The sequence below is a fragment of the Pinus tabuliformis genome, chromosome 9, assembly GCF_031772625.1.
Source record: "Pinus tabuliformis cultivar Carrire ecotype Pingquan chromosome 9, CPIR1, whole genome shotgun sequence".
In the NCBI taxonomy this organism is placed as follows: domain Eukaryota; kingdom Viridiplantae; phylum Streptophyta; class Pinopsida; order Pinales; family Pinaceae; genus Pinus; species Pinus tabuliformis.
The window spans coordinates 2,005,926,627-2,005,942,690 of NC_142307.1; positions in this window are offsets into that span (position 1 = coordinate 2,005,926,627).

The following is a 16,064-nucleotide window of genomic DNA, read 5'->3' on the forward strand; positions in this document are numbered from 1 at the left end:
ATGATTGCATCTATTTACTCTTGTATTGAATTTAATAACTTATTTTAAAGCATTACTCTTTGGATTTATAGCTTGCACATATTGTGTACACTCTTGGAACAAAAGGACTTACCTAGGTTGATAATTAATGTGAGGTAATTAGGAGTTTTAAAAGACACCTTTTAGCACCCAACACCTGCTCCTTTCCAGGAGATCTGGTGCCCTTATTCTGTCGACTTTCCCCACATAGTGTAGATGGTTGTACTCCCACGGCTTGTGCCCCTCTAGTGTCTATGTTGTAAGGACAAGGATGAATCTGGTCTGACACTTTCCTCAACTGAGCCAACCTCTCATCACTTTAGCAGATTCCACCCCAGAATCCCTGCATACTAAATCTCCCTTGAGCCATGGGTAGTGTACATGTAACACGTCACTGTGCATACATGCCCAAATCTCCCATGATCTTACTGGTTACCCACAACTAGGCCAAGATCATGCTCAGATACCACTGTAATGTTCCTAAACAAGAATTTAAGTGATAAACCAATCAAACAAACAGTGTAATAGTGTAAAATTAAAAACATTTAGCAAACACCCATGAAACATTGTAATACTGGAACTGTTGAGCCATATATTATGAAATATGAGAGCATGAGTACAATATATAAATGTAGTGCACCCAAGCTTGTCTCAAGGACAAGATCGACCACACCTAGGTGGTAAAATAGTTGGAAATATGGTTGTTCAACTGCTACTCTATTATGCTCTATGGTGTCCTAGTAAACTACCAATATGCTAACTTCGGCCTGCTAGAAAGTACCCAAAAGCTGCCCAGAAAGTTCTGCACTTTTAGCCTTAAACATCTTGGAAAAAACAAAAAAAAACCCAAAAGGGAATTTCTCTAATTTTGACTTTGGATTTTCAGCCTCTTGGGAGTTTCTCTCCAGCTACATCTGCTAACTTTCAGCCTGCTCGAAAGTGCCCAAAATATGCCCAGAAAATTCCGCCCTTTTAGCCTTAAACTCCTTGGAAAATTCTAGAAAAACCTAGAAGGAAATTTCTCTGATTTTGACTTTGGACTTTCGGCCTCTTGGGAGCTACTCACTAACTACATCTACTGACTTTTGGCCTGTTAGAAATTGCCCAAAAACTACCCAAAAAATTCTTCTCTTTTAGCCATAGAGTCCTTGGACAAAACCTAGAAAAACCTAGAAGTGAATTTCTCTGATTTTGACTTTCGATTTTCGGTCTCTTGGGTGGCTAAATCAACCTCTGCTTATTTCTGGTTGCCCAGGAAACACGTAGTCCCTCCCTCTACGTGGCTGGATGAGCTGTAAGTTGCTGCTGGCAACTCCTGCAATCTCTATGGAACAACCTCCCTAAAGCGGGCACGGATGGTCCCCCGAAGTAGAGGTTGAATCTTCCTTGCGAAAGACTCGTGGCTAAAAAGCCAGTAGACTCGCTAAGCAGCAGAGCATACAAGAGTGAGTTTATTTGTCAAATATCAAGAATGAGAAAAAAATGAGAGTGATCTCTCTTTATAACTCCTTCGTCCCCCTTAGCCTCATGTGGGACCCTCCATCCACCCATTCGATTTTCCCTCAAAGCATATCGAATGCTAATTCGAACTCCTATGTGGGTGGCCCCCACATTCCACTAGTAGCTAAATAAAGTCAATTTGGCCCCTAGGTCCCTAATTCAAAAGTGTGGGGCCCTCTTCCTTAGTAAAAAATGTGCAAAATTATGTAGCAGCACCTTGTTACTAATGTGTTTGAGAAGGGACATGATAGTGCCAACATATTCAAGCTTGATATTCTTTTTGACGATCTTCTCTCTAACGAAATGATATTTAATCAGTATGTGCTTTGTTTTAGAATGCATCACAGGATTGTTGGAGATACTGATGGCATTAGTGTTATCGTAGAACATGGGAATAGGCTCATCAAACTTGACTTGAATATCTTGCAAAGTTTACTTCATCTAGAGAACTTTAGTACAACAAGTTGTTGTCGTGATATATTCCGTTTTCACTGTGGATAACAAGATTGGAGACTGCTTTTTACTTAACCATGAAACAAGGCAACCACCTAGATAGAATGTTTCTCCACTGGTACTCTTTCAATCATCAACACTTCTACACAATCTGCATCTGTATAAGCTTGGATAACTAGATCATTTCCTTTGGGATACCATAAACCATATTATGGTGTGCCCTTAAGATATCAAATAATTCTTTTGACGACAATAATATGATATATCTTTTGGTGTTGCTTTGAATCTTGCTACTTGTCCAACTGCCTACATTACGTCTGACCGAGAAGCTGTCGCATATACAAGACTGCCAATCATAGATCTATGCAAACTCTGGTCAAAATCCTTTGACGAATATTCTAAACATAATTTGCAACCTGTTACCATTGGGGTAAGCACATGCTTGCAATCTTCCACCTTGAATTTCTCGGGCATTTCCTTGATGTACTTGGTTTGATGTATAAATATTCCTTTATCCTACTGAGATATATGAAGCCCTAAAAATTATGTCATCTTGCTAAGTACAGACATTTCAAACTCACTTTGCATCTTTGTGGCAAAGTTTTTACTTAATCTGACATCATTACTTCCAAAGATTATATTGTCCACATATACCTCGATAATTGTTAGGTTATCTTGATCCACTTTCACATAGAGATTGCTATCGATGCTTCCTTTATGGAATCCTTGTTGATGTAGATATCCATCAAGGAAAGCATACCAAGCTCTAGGAGCTTGTTTGAGACCATATAATGCCTCCTTTAATCTATAGGCATAGTCTTCATTCTCAGAGAGCAGAAAACCTTCGGGTTGTTCAATGTAAACTTCTTCTTCCAATTCACCATCTAGAAAGGTTAACTTAACATCCATTCGGTACACCTTGATTTTTCTCGAGCATGCATAAGTGAGAGACATCCCGATAGCTTCCATTTTGGCAACAAGAGAAAATGTGTCTTCAAAATCAATCCATTCTACTTGTGCATATCCTTTGCAGACTAATATTGCCTTATTCTTGGTAACCTGTCTGTCCTCATTCAATTTGTTTCTGAAGGCCCATTTAGTTCCAATAACATTTTTATCCTTTGGTTGTGGAATGAATTCCCAAGTGTCTTTCTTCTCAATGTGATCCAGTTCTTCATTTAGTACTGCTACCCAATGTTCATCTTGACTAGCTTCCTCAAAATTGCTAGGCTCAAAAGTTGCTAAAAGTGCAAGGTGGGCTTGATGTGATGAACAAAGTTGTCGACTTCTTCTGGCTCTAATTACTTCATTTATTTTGCCAATGATTTTATTTGACAGATGATTCTTTTGACACGATTCTTTTAAAAGTTTTGGATAAGCTTCTTGTACATATTATAGATCATTTCTTATTTCCTCTTGGTTGACTGTTGTTTCCTTATTTTATTGGTCTTGTTCTGGATCTTCTTCTTCATCCTTCACAGATTCTACCTCAAGCCCCTCAGAGACGATCTCATTGTTATCCTTTGGAATACAATCTTCGTCAAAAGTAACATTTATGCTTTCAACTATTTGTTTTCGCCTCAGATTGTAGCATATATAATCCTTTCTTTTGCGTGAATAATTAATGAAAATACATTCGTCAACACGAGAATCAAGCTTGCCCAATTTTTTGCATTCTCTTTTGATGTAGCATTTACTTCCAAATATTTTGAAGTATTTGATATTAGCCGATATTCCTTTCCATAGTTCTTACGGAGTCATGTTATAATTGTTCCTGAGAAAACCTCTGTTTATAATGAATACGGTTGTATCAATTGATTGAACCCTGAATTTATTATCCAATTTTGAGTCATTAATATTGTTCTAGCCATTTCTTGTATGGTTCTATTTTTTCTTTCAGCAACTCCATTCAGCTGTAGTGTTCTCATTGTTGAGAATTTCCTTTTTATTCCATTTTCGTCAGAGTATTGCTGAAATCCTTTCGACGTGAATTCTCCGCCATTATCTCATCTCAGACATTTGATCTTCAAATTGGTTTCATTTTCAATCAATTCCTTGTAAATTTTGAAAGATTCAAATGCCTCAATTTTTTTTTTAGAAACTGACAACTGTCATTCTGGTGTAATCATATATCATTAGCATAAAGTATAAATCACTGTCTAAACCTTCTCTTTTCATAGGACCACATAGATCAGTATGTATTAATTCCAATGGACGCGATGCATTGTGTTCCTTTCTCTTGAACTAAAATTTTGCCTGATAGTTGTGTCGACAAGATTCACATATTATATTGTTAGGTTTTGAAATTTTAGGCATTTCTCTTACTGCTTCCTTTTTGCTAATCCTAACCAAATTGTCAAAATTTATATGTCCCATTCATTTATTCCATAACCAACTTTCATCTTCTTTTTCGAAAAAGCACCCTTTAGGTGTTTCATCTAAAATGTATATGTCATTTGGAGCTGTTCTTGTTGTAGCCATAATTTTTCCAAATTTTCCTTTCCTCATTTCACATTTCTTAGAGTTGAATAACATTTTGCGTCCTTGATCACACATCCATCCAACACTGAGCATATTGTGATTCATATTTTCAACAAACAGCAAATCCTTTGCTAATGCAACATTGCTTCGAAGTGTGACCGTACCTGCTCCTATGACGTTTGAAGACCCTTCATTTCCAAAAGACATTGTTCCATCCTTCTTTTCCTTCAAGGATATGAACTTATTTTGATCTCCAGTCATATGCGTTGAGAAACCACTATCAACATACCAGACGTTTATGCTGCTTTGAGCCTTGCGAGTGATAGCATATTTTTCAGTCTTCTTTTTCCATACTTGTTCATTCTGATTTTGTGAGAATTGCTTTGAAGAGCTTCCAAGTCTTCAATCTTTAGCCAAATGTCCAAAATAGTAAAATTTGTAACATTTGACATCATTCTCAAATGATCAAATCTGTTGATTTTCTGTTGAGTTCTGGAATATTCATTTCTGAAAGATCTCCTGGAACTATATTCATTCGAAATATACATGTGACATTCTACAACTCTATGTCCAAAATTTCCACATGAATAACAATGACCATAAAAGCCACATTGATGCCTGGAAGGAAATATTCTTCGAGGAATTGTTTTCCATGGTTCTTCCTATGAGTCTTGATCTCTTTATTTACCTTAGAGATTTACTTGCTTGGTAGATTTTGCATATCCATCTTCTTTTGTTGTCATAGAAGGACTTGACTCCTTTTCAAATTTTTCATTGTAATGAAGACCACTCTTTTCACTGCATGATTGTTGATTGTTGACGAGTTCTTCCAATGCCTTTGAGCTGTTGGTGTATTTTTGAAGAGTTTTCACATTTTTTTCTTCCTTTTGTAGAGAGACTATTTCAGCTTCCAATGCCTCTCTTTCCTTGTTTCTTTCCTTTAATTCTTTCCTGAGCAATTCTTCAATTTGTCTATATTCTTCAACCTTGATTTTAATATTTAGGACCTATTCCCTTTCTGTCTTTAATTCATCTTTAATAGTGTTGACGTGCTTCTTTTAGGCCTTGAGCTCTTTCATAACCCTGATCACTTCATTTTGAAATTAAACCTCAGTCATCTCTTCTTCTCCTTCTTCGTTAGATGCCTCTTGCTTATTGTGCTTGGAAATAAACAATACTCTTCGATTGGTTTCTTATTTGTTATCACTGTCTTCATCAGATGAGGAGTTATCTGCTTTGCATAATAAACTCTTCTTAAACCATTTCTCCTTACCTTGCTTATTGTACTTCCTAGGACCTTTCTTTCCCTTCATAACAACCTCATTTTCGTGAGGACACTTGGATGCAAAATTCCCAACCTCACCAATATCTAAACATATGAATGGAATTTTACCTTTGAATTTTCCCACACCTGTTCTCATTTTCCACGCGAGGTAGGCAAATTCTTTATTTGAAAATTATTTTTCATCTTCTCCCTTTTCTTCATCCTTACAACTGTAAGTTTTTTTGTTTTGGAGTCTACTTGTCCTTACTAATATTCTTGGATGTGGAAAATGTTGTTTCTAAGTTAGATGTGCCATCCTCTTCTTCAATCCTCATTTCATATGCCATAAGAATTCCATGCAATTCATCTATGCTGAGATTGGTCAGATTCGATCTATCTTCCAAGACATATACCTTTAGGTTGAATCTTGCTGGCAAGGTTTTAAGGATCTTTCGGCCAACAACTTTTATGTTGAAAGGTTCTCCCAAACCTTCCATTGTATTTGTTATTTCATCAACACGCTAAAAATATGCAGCAATATCTTCATCTTCCTTCATTCATTCTGAGTTTCTCAAGCTTTTCCCTAAAAATTTGAAGCTTTTCTTATTTCACTTGAGAGTCACCTACATATATATTCTCAAGCTTGCCGCATACTACTTTAGCAGTTTTGCAACTCAATACCTTAAGATAGACATATTCGATAAGCCCATTGATAATAAGATCTTTAGCCTTTGCATCATATACCATATTTTTCTCATCTTGTTCATCCAGCATCAATGTGAATCCTTTTTAAACGATTTCCCATACTTTGTATACTTGTGCTAGCAAATGAACCTTCATTCTTCAACTCGAGAGTGCATAGTTATTTCCATTGAACAAAGGAACTCTATTCTTGGTATATTCCATGATCTCCTTCCAGTTGTTAGACTGATATTGAAGGAACCAAGCTCTGATACCAATCGTTGGAAATATTGAGAGGGGGGCGAATCAAAATTCCTTAGCAATTAGCACTTTAAAATATTTTCAGAGAATTAGCTAATCTTTAAATATTATTAATGTTTATCCAGTAACAACAGTAAACACAATAACACAATAGGCATAAGACTTTTATGTGGAAAACCCCTCCTGGTCAAAAACCACTGAACACTTTTCTAATAAATTCTTTAATCTTTAGCCCCAACTGAAATGAAAGTTACAACTTCCTAGAATTCTATAAAATAATTCTTCTCCAGCTCCCACTTGAAGGACGCTCCAACGCCCCAGTTTCTTCAGTAGTCAACTGAATGGATGCCCCAACATCCTAGATCAACCCACCACCTTGAAGTGTTTACAGGCTCCAACTTGTAGGCAACTTCATGCAACTGCCTAACACCTCCCCGCCACCCTATAATGATCAAAAGTTAGACAAGAGTGTGCACTCCCGTACCAGGGATAATGATCCATGATAAAATATGATTTAAAATGATTTTATTGTACTTGATCGAACACCCAATCACACTATGACCTACAACCCTACCATGACATCATCCCAACAGTGACTCCTATACCTCCCAACAATGCCTCTTGGATTGTAGGCAGATTGACTCTTTTACAATAATGACTCTTTCAATGATGACTCATTTACAAATTTACAATCATGACTCTTTTACAAATTTACAATGATGACTCTTTTACAGATTTACGATGATGACTCTTTTACAGATTTACAATGATGACGCTTTTACAAATTTAGAATGATGACTCTTTTACAACACTCGCTTTTTGACAAGATCTGAAACTTAACTCGACATTGCTTCGTTGATTACTTGCAGCTACTAACATACTGTTGTGCTTTCTTCAAGTAATGGTACTTTGGCACTGCATGTCCTTCTAGTATGTGTCCGAGTTGTTCTAAAGTGTCATCCTTCCTGTACATGCATTAACATGCAAGACCCAAAAAAATACGAAACAATATACTTACGATGTCCTAAAAAAAATATGTCTTAGATGATACTCAAAATTCAAATGAAAACACTAATACTGCATACCTTGTTGTAGCAGGCTTACCCGTGAATGTTGATGTGTGATCCTTATTGCAGTGATCCTTGAATGCATACCTTTTCTTGCCTTCTAGGAGCTCGATATTGAATCTGTTGTATATATGTAATTTCGAATCTCCAAAGTTTGAAATTTCGTTCTGTGGTATCCCTCTAAGTCCTCTTTCCAACCCCATAGGTCTGATCGATATTGGATTCTTCAAGGAAGAGTTATTGCCAATCTCCCATGATGTCGTGATTATAGATTGGTTCAATAGAGTGAACTTGTGCGAAGTGCCACGTGTCACCGTTTCGACCTTCGGCCTTGAAAGTGATACCCAATAAACTACAGCCCATCATCTTTCTGTCACTATTTACAAAATTTGAATCCAATGCACACAAATAAAGCTATGACTATTTTCTCGAGGTCACGTGTTTGACATGGAATTCGGGAGCCTATTTGAAGCAGTGAAATCCTAAAATCCAAGGCTCTAAACTTGCTTCAAAATAGACCTTCAAAATTGATCATAATGTTGTGCCCTAACTAGACCTCAACAAAACCCTAATCTCCCTACAACAGATCTTGTGTTAGAAGCTCATGAGGGTCGAAAAATTACAAAGGTCTTCTCACAAGATAGTTCGTTGAAAAGTTCTTGTTAGAGGAGGATGTGAGGGTCACTATTTATAGAAATGTCTTGAGTTGAGAGGGTCCTAAACAAGTGAATGTGGAGGGATTTTAGGAGCATAAGATGTGATTAATTATTTACTATTAAATGACCACAACCAATGAGAAGTTCCATGCCACAACCCCATGGGGTTTTAGCCCACTAACTAGGGTTACTAACTTCAAACATGATTAACCCTCAAACCATGAAGAACTACCTTGTGTGCCATATATAAATGGAAACTTCTCGACACGTAGAATCCATCTAGAATATCCTTGACTCATAATAGGATGAGTAGTCAACTTAAAATTCCCATGCAATATCGGGGTAACCACTAGTGCTCCTTTGGTTGACATCAATGACAAAAACTAATCAACATGGTCTTCAACATTTCTGCAACATAATATCCACATCATTCTCTACTCTTATCCCTCTTATTCTGCATAGGCACACTTTGCCTCTCACTGTAGCACACTCACGGAGCTCTCCACTCAAATGTACACTTCACTATGTTGCATTTTTCCCTATTTCTCTATTGCAGTCCAAAATTTTGTTTCCATGTTACAAAGAGAATGATGTTGAATCTATTGTCATGCACACTGCCTAAGAGTGTACTGAAGCACATGGTTTTCCATGCTACTGTTACTTCTTATTACATGGCCACTACAACTACATTAAATCATAGAATGGGAACATGATTCTTTTCCATGCCAACGCTCAATTCTCATTCTATTTGTGTACTCCAGCAAGGCTATCAATGTTGCTATTACATCAAACTTCTTGGCTATTGCAACAACATTAAACACTGGGAATTCCCTACTGAGAATTTCTCCATACTGAGAATTATTTCTCAGTCAATTTTTTTGCTCCACCAAGGCATTCCTTACTTATTAATTGATCACAGTGATTATCATGTACCTCAAGCATGTCTCTCTTGTTTTGTAATAATCTTTTATGCACCTATCCAACTTTTCCATTTAATTCTACATAATGTGCAAGAAATACTATCGATGACTTGTTCTTGTATTAGCCAAGCTTCATTAAATCATCCTGTAAACTATGGTCCTTGCTATTTCAATCCAGAGATAACAACAATTTCCATTGACTTCAATTGTCTTCTCTAGCTATCAACTTTTTTCCATGATCAGAGGCACTAAGATTCTAATAAACCTCCATCCATGCATCATATGTATGATGTCCCTTTGAATCAATCCCTTTCTTAATTATTCATGGTCAGACATGCTTAGGCCCATAATGTTGCACAATAAGCCCAAAGGGTTGTGGTTCTTATGGATGACAATGTTTGTCACAACAAACCCTTGGGAAAAATACACACAAACTCCATCAAAAATCGACTCATGGGTACTCTATTCCACTATAGCCCTGAGGGCTTAAATACGTTGTAGTTTACGTCCTACACCCTAGGTCATACAAATACATAGAACCAAGTCATGGGCTTAACCTTAGCATTCAACCTTCCCTTCGAGATTACATGTAATGTGGGGTTTTCCCACTGTGTGCACTAGAAAATGAAAGGCATGTTGGGTTAACTTGCAACACCACCACAATGTCTTCCTATCCTAATTCCTTTTATTTTATTTTTTGGCTCGAAGGCCCGTGGTTACACAACACGTGAAACCCTCACAAAAGAAAGTCATAAATGTGCCTTCTATCATTTGACATAACTGTCAAATGCTGGTGAAAACTCTATCTCACAGCATTATTACCCCAACATTATTTCCCAATGCTTGTTTGTTTCCTCGAGGGTAAGCCTTACAACCTTACATGTCCAGTGGGACAATTTGGAACCATTTTCATTGGTCATTGTTTTGTTGTGCTAACCTAGTCCCATGTGAGCCTACTAATACCTCTCTGTATGTCAAATGCTGGTGAAAACTCTATCTCACAGCATTATTACCCCAACATTATTTCCCAATGCTTGTTTGTTTCCTCCAGGGTAAGCCTTACAACCTTACATGTCCAGTGGGACAATTTGGAACCATTTTCATTGGTCATTGTTTTGTTGTGCTAACCTAGTCCCATGTGAGCCTACTAATACCTCTCTGTGCTCTTTGATTTCCTTCAGAGTAAGGCCTCATGGATGATTTGTCCTAGTGGGTCCACCTATTAAACCTACGAGCCAATCATCTACTACCACGTAGCTTGCTGCCAAGTCAACCTCTAACTCCTCTCTATGTACCACTCAAACCTTTTTGGGCCATACCTATGAAATGACATCATGCTATCATCATTAGTGCTATATGGTGCCTCCAGAGTGGTGAATCATGTCACCCGAATATGGCCCACTAGGGTACCCAAAAATGCCAAATTTGTATGCCACGTGTCCCTCTATAGTGACATCATGATGATGTCAGTTGCCATTATTGTTTCCAACCAATCACCATGTAGAAATCATGCTATGCCATCTGTCCCATTCTCATTCGTCCATATTTTCCTATGTACAAAGATAGAGGGGGTTCGGGCCTTTATTTTGTGTCCATTTCTCTTTATAGAATTTAGGGGTCTTGACTAATTTTTAACACTACCAGCTATCCATTGTTGTGCTACTTCCATGTTTCCCGATGGTTCCATCCCAACCCTTCACCTTCACATCCCTTAAAAACTTTTGGGTACACCTGTAGGATTAGTTTTCAAGTGGGACCTCTACTAGACAATCAACTATGCCCACTCTAATGATGTGTGGGTTGTCGACGTAAGCCTAGATACCTTTCTATTGGGTCAATGTTGCCGCTCTAAAACATTCACCCTACCAGACGTCATCTTGAGCCTTCATTGCTGCACTCTCTTTGAAATATCCAGGATAAACTCCGTCGGGATGAGTTGTGCAATCGGTCTACCGTGGGCCAATAAAAATGCTCCCCACTACAACATTATCAGGTCACAACTGCTCGGTCCTCTATTAGCTTCTCTGCTAAAATGTTCGCTATGTTTGGAAAACACCATCAAACTAAATTGCCACTTATGGTCCTCTACCAATATTAGCTCTGCAACTTTGACTTTGGAGGACTGAAATTTGACTAGAAATAAATCTAGAACAAAGAGGCCATTCACGAACTTGAGCATATTGCTAGAAAGCTCTTTATGAGAAACATCCAACTATGATATCTCCAAGAGAATCTGACCTAAACTCCTAAGGTAGAAATGACTTCAAAGCCTGGACCAACAAACCATCATAGCTATAAGATTTCAACTTCTTACCTTATCCTGCTACTATGATGATTCTCTTTTAAGGGCTGCAACAACCAAGGGACTCCCCCTAAGCTTGACACACCGTTCACACCAATGCTAACTTGGTTAACATAAATTCCAACACATATATTTCCACCAACGTCAATTCTAATCTGGTTGACATCAATGCCGACACACTTGCTAGCACTAGCCATCGAAATAATGCCATTGTCCAACAACGTTTGGATCTCATTCCCTAATGGTGGGTTGTGTAGGGGCTTCCCACCCCACTAGTGTTTTCAAGGAGGTCAACAACAATTAGTTGGAGGCCCCCCTTGGTGGGCTTTCAAGGGCAACGCCCCCAAGAAAGAATTTAGAGAAAATTTGCCTAGTAAAATATTGTAATTTCATAGGCAATCTAGGATGTTTATTAGGCAGATGATCAGATGATAGAAGTCATGTTATTTTAGTGTTTTTTCCCTAGAAAGAAACCCTCCATTTATATGAGGGAATTTAGTTAGGATGTCCATTATTGTGTAAAAGAAAAATAGAGGATACTTTGTGAGAGCAAAGAGGAAGTTATATGGCTATCCTACTTTATGTTATTTAAATTTATAAGTTTTTTAGGATGAGAGAATGGTGAGAATGTGGATATAATCATTCTTAATCGTTAAAATTTTTACCCAATTTTATAAGAAAAATTGTCTTGGAAGTATCAATATTATATATTACATAATAATTTAAATTACAATAAATTCAAATAGTGATAATTTTAAATATCTTTACATCAACCAAAATATCTTTTAACTATGAAAGGAATTATTGTTTTATAAACATGTGGTATTGATAAACTATTATAACAAAGTCTATTTATATATCAAAAATCTCCATGATAAAGTGGAGTGAATCCATACTTAAAAATCTTACCATATATTTTTATGAAAGTATATATGTTTAACGCATATATTATTATTTTTATATAATAATAATAATAATTTTGTAAAGAAAATTTATGTTGTCTTTTAAAACTGATTTAAAAAGGTTTAATAAGATTTCATAATAAAAGACTAAACCATAGCCCAAAAAAACATTTTCCAAAAAGTGGACATAGAAATCTATAAAAAAAAAAAACATACAAAACGTCTCGGAGTAGGAGTTTGTCATAGACCTTTCCTACCATATAAGTGAAGGTCTCTCCATAGTACAAACTTGAGACTATAGTTGTATGTGTGGAAATATGTGGTAGAACTATTGTAAGGTTTAGGGATTCATGTTCCCTTACCTTTCGCAACGAAAGAGTTTCCCTTTTAATTATACCACAAAGTTGCATTAAACATAGACGTTGAAAATTATATCATCTATGCAATTTGCTTAAACTTACCTACAACAATTTCTCACGTCATTTAGAAGACGCTAGATATTCACCTAGTGTTTGATTAATGTGACCAAATTCTAATGGAAATTTTATGACATGTTTATGACCAACGATGATCGGGCACTGAGCTTTCAGCGACGGTCTGCAGAGTTTGGAGGGCTTCCTGGGTAAGTACCGACCACCTCGTTCTCGAAACGGCCCACTTACGTGCTTTGCTACTCCGAAATGAGCTCTGCCAAAATTGAGGGTTTCACCAGTTTAGTCTGTCGATTATTTCCCCACTTTGGCTTAGTTTATGGGTCCTCAACAAACACTAGAATGGTTCCTATTGACGTGCCACAAATGGTGGCTCCATCCAAGTATCTCCTTCCTATAAAATGGCTAGTGTGCGTTTTCCCTTCCTTTTTTTTTTTTTAAATAATGAAACATCCCTTTAGATTTTCTTCTCGGAGTTCAGTTTAATAAATATAGTTTTCTTTGTAAGGGTTCTCGTGATGGTTGAGTGGTCTCTGTTGGAAGAATCACCGCAGCTCTATAGAATCCGTAATTTCCACCATGGGGATTCTAGTCACTGATTTGTAACGTTTATCAACACCTGCGGGTTTTGGTGTAGCGGCAAACCTCCACATGGTATCAGAGCCTGGACCCAGGTTCAATTCCCCTGAGTTATGTTTGAGGGGAGGTGTTGGAAGAATCACCGCACCTCTATGAAATCCATAATTTCCACTCTAGGGATCCTAGTTACAGATTTGTAACGTTTACCAACACTGACAGATTTTGATGTAATGACAAACCTCCGCAACTTCGACAAGTTTTGATGTAACGACAAACCTCGGCAACTTCATGTATCGAGTTGTACCCGACATTCTCTCGCTAGTCACTCCCATAATACCGAAACTCCAGGCAAGTACCTAAGCTTCGTGCTATTTATTGTTTGGCTTGTACCTAACCTTCGTTCTATTTATTGTTCTTATCGTCTCGAATTCCTGTTTACTTTTCCTTCTACCGTAGGTTCCAGATGCTGACCTACATACCGCATTCTCTCAACTTACATCCCCTAAACAGGTATAAAATTTACCCATAATTATAATTTGAAACCTAGATTTTCTTTCGACACTTAAATTTTAACAATCTTCTAAAAATTATTGACTTAATCAATACATTATTGTTCTTTATAAGTTAACATTAACTTCGAGGAAAGAAGAGTATCTTACATTCTCTTGTCATGGATGTTCTTCCCCTTCTGAGGTTTACACCACTCGAAATCCAGGTTCTCTTGGTGTCTTTCCTATTTCTTTTGTTTCAGTTTCTATCATCATGACCCAAAATCCAGTTTATCATGCTTAGGGCTTTGTTAAGTTCGTTAAGTCAGTTACCTCCGGATATAAGTAGCCAACAAATCTTGTTGAATATATTAAAATTATTTAATTTGAACTTTGGCCCGTGGCCAATACACCCCATATTGTGGGGTTTTGTTGCGCATGTAAGTAGTGTCTTTTTATGTTGTCTGCCAAAAACATGGCTATGTATTACCTATTCATGGTTACTATCGTGTCTGCAAACTCTCTTTTATGGTGGGAACTCGGTTGTTTTGTTACATACTTTTTATAATGTTCCTTAGTTATTTTCTTTTAAAATAAATGCCTACCTTTATAATAAATTAAAATAGGGTATTGTTAAATTCTTAGTGTTATTATATCATCGCTCGATAATTTTATAATGAGAATCTTTCTCTTTTCTTTATATCAAATATATAATTTTCCTAAATAATTTAACTGTGCTCATTCGAATCAGACATGATTCTATTCTTTTCATTTTCTAATGTAACTATATCAATCTTTAGGGTTATAGCATAGATATACATATTGCATAGAAATTTACAAAACACATTATTCCAATGCTCTTTTTCTACATTAATGGGATACATGGGTTATTAAAGAAGTTTGTCTCCTTTTTATTTTATGTAGTTTGGAGGACCTGGTGGGGCCTGTCATTGGGGTCTTCCATCTTCCTTCTAGATGCAGTTGTAGGAGTTTAGGATTGTTACACATATAGATTGATAGTTTTCATAACCTGATCATTGTCACCTGAGTAACTAACCTAGCTCATCCCAATGATTTAAACTAATACTGATTTAAAAACAATTCTCCACCCAACCAATGATTACTGGTTCCCTCTACCAGGACACCACCCAAGACAATTTAGATCTAGAACAATTTTCTTGACAGAGACCACACCAGGTCTAGCATATGATTCCTTTTGGTAATGTCCTGCCTCACTCATACAATGTCCGGTTCTAAAATAATTTAAGATCGACAACTATTTAATCCTGCTTAGGTATCCTCTAACCAAGTCCAAGCCATAAGGTTGTCTTAGGCTTTTCCCCTCTTACCCTCTTAGCCAACCCCTCTCCCCATCTGAGATAATCTATCTTTAGGGAGAGGAATCTGGGCATGCAACTACCCCCACCTATAGCCATTCTTGGGCCTTCCCTAACTATCTTCTAATTGTTTGGAATGTGAAAATTCTCTTTGACATCTTTTCCCCACTATAACTTATATTGATGACGAAATGAAACACTTTTATTAATGTAAAATTAGAAAAACATTTATATACATCACACATTGATATGTGGCCCTTACCATGGCCCATAGTCCATAAAATTAAATTCACATGAAGGTAAACAAAATATTTACAACTCACTAGGGGATATTACATCTTCCCCCCCTCAAACAAGACACTGTCCTCCATGTTTTCCTAGCCCCTAGAATAGGTTGTGATATGGCTCATGCATAAAAGTTTCATCTTCCCAAGTAGCCTCTTCCAAGATGAAGTGCTTTCACTGCACTTCAACTTGGGTGATTACTCGCTCCTGTAGCATATTTTCTCTCTGATGTAGTATGTGTAAGGGCTTAACCAAGAATTTTTCATCTGTATATCAACCTTTAGTTTTTTATCAATTATTATTTAAGAGACCATACATAATCAATTCAGACTTCATTGTTTACTTGTATATCCCGCCAATTAATAATATGATTGGGATAATGTATGTATATTTTTAATAATGAAACATGAAATACATTGTGCACGTTTATATGACAAGG